Below are 8,585 nucleotides of genomic sequence, written 5' to 3'. Positions count from 1 at the left end.
TCTTCCACATTTATCCATACTTTTCTGAAGAATTGCTTTGACTCGACCAACATACTTTATATCCCTACAACTTTCCCTTATAGATAAGGCTCTCAGCACTAGATCTCATCCTACGTTTTCCTAGGGAAAACTCCATACCACTCTGCGTCAATAGCTACAGAAGGAACTTCCAGTAACTCCCTCTATTAGAGATGCTCACAAAAACCGATTTCACTATTCGAAACCGGATCCAATCCGAAACCGAATTGGGTCGAAACCAGTTTTGACCAAAACGGATCGGATCGGATTCAAAACCAGATTTTCAATCGGATCCTAATCCTACATTTCAAATCGGATTTGATACCAGATCGTAAACCGGATTTGCAAAAAACCAAATCCAAATCCGCCCCAAAATCCGCTTAAAACCCACTAAAATCGGTTTAAACCAGATTAGAACCGGATTCGGATTTTGACCGGATCCGAATGGGATTTTGACAGGATTTGGATCCGATTTTGACTCGATCGGATTCTTGATGACGTAAGCGAAACCGGATCGGAATCGAATCTGGATCGAATTGGATCAGATTCGGGTTTTGTGCATCTCTACCCTCTATCTAGCTCACGAATACAATTACATATCACTAAAACCAAATATTTCTTCGAATGAGAGGTCTCATACTACAACGGTTGGACTCAAACAAGAGTTGCGCAATAGAGTTAAAACCTAACCTTCCAAATTATTTAGTTCCCATAATAAGTAACTTAGCATATTCATTTACTATTTAGCTGAAGCTAGCTAGAAATCCTAAAAGCACAAAGCAAGCAACATTCGAGCATCATGTAAATAGAACCTAACATAACCTAATCAGGCCATCCTATCACTGACTGATCAGTTCTAGCATGCAAGTCGGCAAGCTCATACAATAGGCATAGAAAGGCATCTCTCCTAGCATTTTATCATGCAAAAAGTGAGCATATCCTTAGACCAAACAAGCATGAGATTCACATATTCACAGTTGAAATCATATCAGATAACATGTGTGGGTAATTTAGGAAAAATTACTTGAGCTCGGATGATTGCATGCACCACACCGTTCTTATTTTAGAAAATCCTTTTCTTAAAAAAATATATTCTTTTGAAAAACTTTACCAAATCCTCAATTTGAGTTAAGACATACGCGAGAGTGTGCCCAAATCACTCAAACCAAGGCTCTGATACCAACTTGTAATGTCACAAAACTATGGTCCAAAATTTTCATTTTTAATTTAAATAAAATAGTATTCCAAAAACATTATCCATAGAACCAAATAAAAATAAGTATATCAAAAATCATATCATTCCGATTACATCTCAAAAGCGAAATCCATGTGGTGTGTGCGATGTAGTCATCCCGAGCTCTTCCCCTTGGAACCAGCAGTACCTGAAACATAAACTAAAAACCGTACGCACAAATCTTAGTGAGTTCCCCAAACTACCCCATACTATACATAATAAATCACATACAGGGCCCCCACCCTCCATCAGGCCCCACTCGGTATACAAATATGTTATTCTTAGGCCCCGCCCACTATACACACACGAACACACACACACATACACACATACACACACACACATATAACATATATATATATATATATATATATATATATATATATATATATATATCACATAATAATGCTAACACATATTTTGATCATAAAACAACAGCACATGTTTCAGTCATCGGGCCTCGCCCAACATCGAGCCCCACCTGGTAAATATTGCAGCACATAACACATGCAAGGGTCACGCAAACTCCTAGCATCCTAATATTAAAAATAAGGGCCGACGTTGGTGCCTTAGACCCGCAAAAACTAATGGGGAAACTCACCTCGACTGCTGAATCTCACTGAAAATCACTGGTTGCTGGTCCAATGAATCCCCGAGCTAAACAATACCAAAATAACACCCAATTAACAATTGGGTCCCAAACCATATCCAACAATCCATATTTGGGGGGTAAAAATACCATTTTACCCCTAACCTAACTTCGTCCAAGACTAAGACCTAACTCACAATCTAAAAGGCCCAAAAGCCCAATAATCAACCAAGGCCTAATTATAGCCCAATTTTTCAAATTGGCATCAAATCTCTTATATGGGCCTTACCCTAAAGCCCAATCATTTTTTCCTAGTCCAAAACACTTGCACGCAGATAGCCCAATAAGAACTTAAACACCCAATCCCAAAAGAAAGCCCAAACTCAAAGCCCAATATGCAAAATCCCACATGACTGAGTACACGGGGCGTACTCAGCTTTACGCTAAACATACACGCTATTTGGCTTATACGCTGTGCATACAAACTTTTACGCCCATCATACTCATCCATTAATCCAACTCTTCATGAAGCTCTTAATTCTTAAGTCTAGAAGTCCAAACCACATATCTGAGTCCTAATATGTGTCTAGAACCATAAAGTCACTGTCTTGGTGACTTTTCATGCCCGAAAAGAACCAAGATTTAAGAAATACCATTAAACTTTCACGAAATGGATACAATCTCATCCATGGGGGATTCTAAACCCTAATGGTGACAACTTTAGGAATCTAGAACCTTAGAAACACCAAGAATGGCAACTCATAATTCCTGGAGTGGTATCAAACCACTAGATCTTATTCTTGGGGCCAAAAAGGGACCAAAATTCATATATAATAGATCTAATCCATAAATAAAGAATTCCATAGCTTTATACCTCAAGCAAGCTGGAATTGATGAAATTAATCAAGATCCACAAGCTTTTCCTTGATCTACCACCTTGCACCAAGCTGCAGGAGGAACTCCCACTAACTCCCTCAATTAGAAATGCACACAAAAACCAATTTCACTATTCAAAACTGGATCCAATCTGAAACCGAATTGGGTCAAAACCGGTTTTGACCAAAACAGATCGGATCGGATTCAAAACCGGATTTTCAATCGGATCCTAATCCTACATTTCAAATCGGATTTGATACCAGATCGTAAACCGGATTTGCTAAAAACCGGATCCAAATCCGCCCCAAAATCCCCTTAAAACCCACTAAAATCGGTTTAAACCAGATTAGAATCGGATTCTGATTTTGACCGGATCCGGATCGGATTTTGACAGGATTCGGATCGGATTTTTACCGGATCAGATTCTTGATGACGTAAGCAAAACCGGATCGAATTCGGATCCAGATCGGATTGGATCAGATTCGGGTTTTGTGCATCTCTACCCTCTATCTTGCTCACGAATACAATTACATATCACTAAAATCAGATAATTCTTCGAATAAGAGGTCTATTACTATAACGGTTAGACTCAAACAAGTGTTGCGCAATAGATTTAAAACCTAACCTTCCAAAATTATTTAGTTCCCTAAATAAGTAACTTAGCATATTCATTTACTATTTAGCTAAAGCTAGCTAGAAATCTTAAAAGCACAAAGCAAGCAACATTCGAGCACCATGTAAATAGAACCTAACATAACCTAATCAGGCCATCCTATCACTGACTAATCAGTTTTAGCATGCAAGTCGGCAAGCTCATACAATAGGCATAGAAAGGCATCTCTCCTAGCATTTTATCATGCAAAAAGTGTGCATATCCTTAGACCAAACAAGCATGAGATTCACATATTCACAGTTGAAATCATATCAGATAACATGTGTGGGTAATTTAGGAAAAATTATTTGAGCTCGGATGATTGCATGCACCACACCCTTCTTATTTTAGAAAATTCTTTTCTTAAAAAATATATTCTTTTGAAAAACTCTACCAAATCCTCAATTTTAGTTAAGACATATGCGAGAGTGTGCCCAAATCACTCAAACCAAGGCTCTGATACCAACTTGTAACGTCACAAAACTATGGTCCAAAATTTTCATTTTTAATTTAAATAAAATAGTATTCCAAAAACATTATCCATAGAACCAAATGAAAATAAGTATATCAAACATCATATCATTCAGAGTACATCTCAAAAGCGAAATCCATGTGGTGTGTGCGATGTAGTCATCCTGAGCTCTTCCCCTTGGAACCAGACGTACCTGAAACATAAACTAAAAACCGTACGCACAAATCTTAGTGAGTTCCCCAAACTACCCCATACCATACATAATAAATCACATACAGGGCCCCCACCCTCCATCAGGCCCCACCCGGCATCGAGCCCCGCTCGGTATACATATATGTTATTCTTAGGCCCCGCCCACTATACACACACACACACAAACACACACACAGACATATACACACACACACACAAACATACACACACATACACACACACACACACACATATATATATATATATATCACATAATCATGCTAACACATATTTTGATCATAAAATAACAACACATGTTTTAGTCATCAGGCCTCGCCCGACATCGAGCCCCAACTGGTAAATCTTGCAGCACATAACACATGCAAGGGTCATGCAAACACCTAGCATCCTAACATTAAAAATAAGCGCCGACATTGGTGCCTTAGACCCGCTAAAACTAGTGGGGAAACTCACCTCGACTGCTGAATCTCACTGAAAATCGTTGGCTGCTGGTCCAATGAATCCATGAGCTAAACAATACCAAAATAACACCCAATTAACTATTGGGTCCCAAACGATATCCAAAAATCCATATTTGGGGGGTAAAAATACCATTTTACCCCTAACCTAACTTCGTTCAATACTAAGACCTAACTCACAATCTAAAAGGCCCAAAAGCCCAATAATCAACCAAGGCCTAATTATAGCCCAATTTTTCAAATTGGCATCAAATCCCTTATATGGGCCTTACCCTAAAGCCCAACAATTTTTTCCTAGTCCAAAACACTTGCACACATATAGCCCAATAAGAACTTAAACACCCAAGCCCAAAATAAAGCCCAAACTCAAAGCCCAATATGCAAAATCCCACATGACTGAGTACATGGGGCGTACTTAGCTTTACGCTAAGCGTACATGCTATTTGGCTTGTACGCTGTGCATACAAACTTTTACGCCCATCATACTCATCCATTATGCCAACTGTTCATGAAGCTCTTAATTCTTAAGTGTAGAAGTCCAAACCACATATCTGAGTCCTAATAAGTGTCTAGAACCATATAGTCATTGTCTTGGTGACTTTGCATGCCCTAAAAGAACCTAAATTTAAGAAATACTATTAAACTTTCACCAAATGGATACAATCTCATACATGGGGGATTCTAAACCCTAATGGTGACAACTTTATGCATCTAGAACCTTAGAAACACCAAGAATGGCAACTCATAGTTCCTTGAGTGGTATAGAACCACTAGATCTTATTCTTGGGGCCAAAAAGGGACCAAAACTCATATATATAGATCTAATCCATAAATAAACAATTCCATAGGTTTATACTTCAAGCAAGCTAGAATTGATTAAATTAATAAAGATCCACAAGCTTTTCCTTGATCTACCACCTTGCACCAAGCTTCTACTTCTTGAATATGGACCAAAACATACCAAAAAGGACACAATGAGCTCAAAACACAATGGAGAGGTTTAGTGTTTTGAATATGTGGCTAAAGGGTCAGAGGAGGATTAGAAATAAGGGTTTTGTAAGCTATAAGGATGAATATATAGTGTCCAAACCCAAAATTAGGGTATTTATTAAGCACATGTATGCACCGCGTACATGGTTGTACCCCCCGTCTAACCCTCGCATGAGTACGCTAAGTGTACCATATGGTACACCACGCATATGCACTTAGCAGCTTGTACGCTAAGCGTACCATGTGGTACGCCCCACGTACAACATAAGGACCAAAATGCAATTATCAATACACAAAGGGGAAATATTGAACATGCCATGATTCCAAGTGTTACAGTTTCCTTTATGCGACAAGACATAATCCGTCATGAATAATATTGGGCAATATACTTTCCTCATGTCATGGTTCTTCTCCACCATGTCTTGTTCTCTTCGAAGTAGGATGTTGTCACTGTTACATAACCCGATTCTCTCTTCAGGCGACGTCGTGGTATCTCATTCATCATTTTTTTTTGTTCTTTCATATAATGTATTACGAAGTTTTTACTAACTTTTAATCACTTAAACACTCACACATATGACTTATTTTGACTCATATTTAATAACCCTCAACTAGATGCATCACACAACAATCATACTAATCAAAATACTAAAATGTCTAAGCTTTCATACATTAATTAATACTCAATTTTGAACTATTAAACATAGATTAAGTCTAATGCGCAAAAATAGGTATTACAAGTTATCCGCTCCTTCAAAAGATTTCGTCCCCGAAATCTATTACTAGTCAATTAAAGAAATAAGGGTATTTTTTCTTTAAACTTAGTCTCGGGTTCCCAAATTACATCAGAACCTCTATGGTACAAGTTATCCGCTCCTTCAAAAGATTCCGTCACTGGTACCTTTTGTGTCTTATCAAATAAGGTTTTTCTCAAATAAAAGATATGAAAAACATTACGTATACCTTGTTGTTGGATTAGGTGTCCAAACCCATAACTATAATTGGTATGTACTTGATCTGATAGTTACATGATCCTTATGTGTTGCCTTCACCATAGCAACTTGACAGGATGTCTTTTGGAGAAAAAGGTTATTTAATGATTTAGTAATATATTATAAGAATAATATATTAAGTAGGAATCATATTATTTAATTAGTATTTAATCGGAAATTAATTTGGTATTAATTTTAAGATTAGTGGAACTGATTAAAAGTATAGGGATTGGTTATGCAAATCATTGATAGTTGCAAATTGGATTGTTGGACTCCCTTGGAATGGGTTGGACGAAATCTATTGGAGGCCCTATAAAAATCGTACAAGGCCTTGTAGAAGGTGTGTCCATGGGCTGCTTGGAGCCTAAGCAAGGATTAGGGTTTCCAGCTGAAAACCCTAGCAACCATAACTATATGAGGACCCCTAGAGCTCTTAAAATCGTCCATTGCTTCCCAAGAGAAACCCTAGCCGAATTTTTGCCCTCTCTCTAACTCATACTTTGATTTTGGTGTCTGTGATTGCATTAGAGGTCCAACACTTTGGGCACTAAAGCTTTCAAGAGTCAAGATCATATGTGGAATCCTTATTATTACGAGATAACAAGAAAGGTAACATTCTAACCCTAGTTTCATATTTTTTTTTCAAAAATTGTATGCTAGTATTAGGGTTATTGCTTTGGAATTCTATTAGGATTTATAACTAGAGAGAAACTTAGATCCAAATCAATTAGGGTTGCCTGAACACATAGGAATGTTGTTATGCTCAAAACCCATCACTTGCAACTCTTCTGGTAAATCTAATTGATACTCAACTTTTCTGACTCTATGTATTATCTGGAAAGGTCTAATATATCGAGGACGCAACTTTCCTTGTTTACCAAAACTAATCACACATTTCCATGGTAAAAGTTTCAACATCACTATCACCCACTTTAAATTCTAACAATATTCATCTCTTGTTTGCATATTGTTGTTGATGAAGATGAGTAACTCTCATGTGTTCCCTAATCTACTTGATTTTTATTTTAGTTTCTTCTACAATCTCTAGTTTTGCTAACAGTCTTTCCCCAGCCTCCGTCCATCAGGTGGGAGTCCTACACGGTGTTCCATATAGTGCTTCAAATGGTTCTATTATTATGCTATAATGATAACTATTATTATACGCAAATTCTACAAACGGTAAATGTTCATCCCAGTTACCACTAAAATCGATTTTTCAAGCTCATACCATATCTTCAAGTGTCTGAATCGATCTCTCGCTTTTCCCATCGGTCTGGGGGTGATATGTTGTGCTCATCAATATTTTAGAACCCATTTGTTTTTGGAAACTCTTCCAAAATCAAGATGTAAATCGACTATCTCGATCAAATACAATAGAGGTTGGTACGCCATGAAATCACTTCATTAATGTAAGCATCAACTAATCGATCAAAAAAATTTCCTTTATAGGTATAAATCGAGCGGATTTGGTTAAACAATCGATCACAACCCAAATGGAGTCATAGTGATCTCGTCCCACTTTTTCATAGGAATAGGTAAAGATTAGACTTCTCCTCTTGGTTTTTTGTGATTTGTTTTCACTTGTAAACAAGTTAGACAATTTTTGACATATCTTTCAATGTCTCTTTTCATCCTGGGCCACCAATACATCTTCTTCAAATTTTGGTACATCTTTGTACTACCAATATGTACTGTATAGTGTGTACAATGAGCATCATCGAGTATTAACTTGTTTCACCATATTCTGCAACCAATATTTGCTTCATAAATATCTTCATGCCTTGTGAGTTTTTAGTCAGTTGGTTAATATAATTAACTATATCTTCTTGTTTCTAATTGTTTGATTTTTCAGCTACTTTTTGATCTCTTCTAATCAAATCTGGCAATTGACTAACAATTACCATTTGTGCGGAGGTGATTTGGACTGATTTCTCTTTTCGACTTAATGCATCAGCTACTACATTAGCTTTTCCAGGATGATAGTGAATCTCACAATCAAAATCATTAAATAACTCCATCCACCTTCGTTGTCACATGTTCATATCCTTTTGATCAAATAAATATTTCAAACTCTTATGATCGGTAAAAATC

The sequence above is a fragment of the Lactuca sativa genome, chromosome 1 (genome assembly GCF_002870075.4).
Source record: "Lactuca sativa cultivar Salinas chromosome 1, Lsat_Salinas_v11, whole genome shotgun sequence".
In the NCBI taxonomy this organism is placed as follows: domain Eukaryota; kingdom Viridiplantae; phylum Streptophyta; class Magnoliopsida; order Asterales; family Asteraceae; genus Lactuca; species Lactuca sativa.
This window is presented reverse-complemented; position numbering follows the sequence as displayed.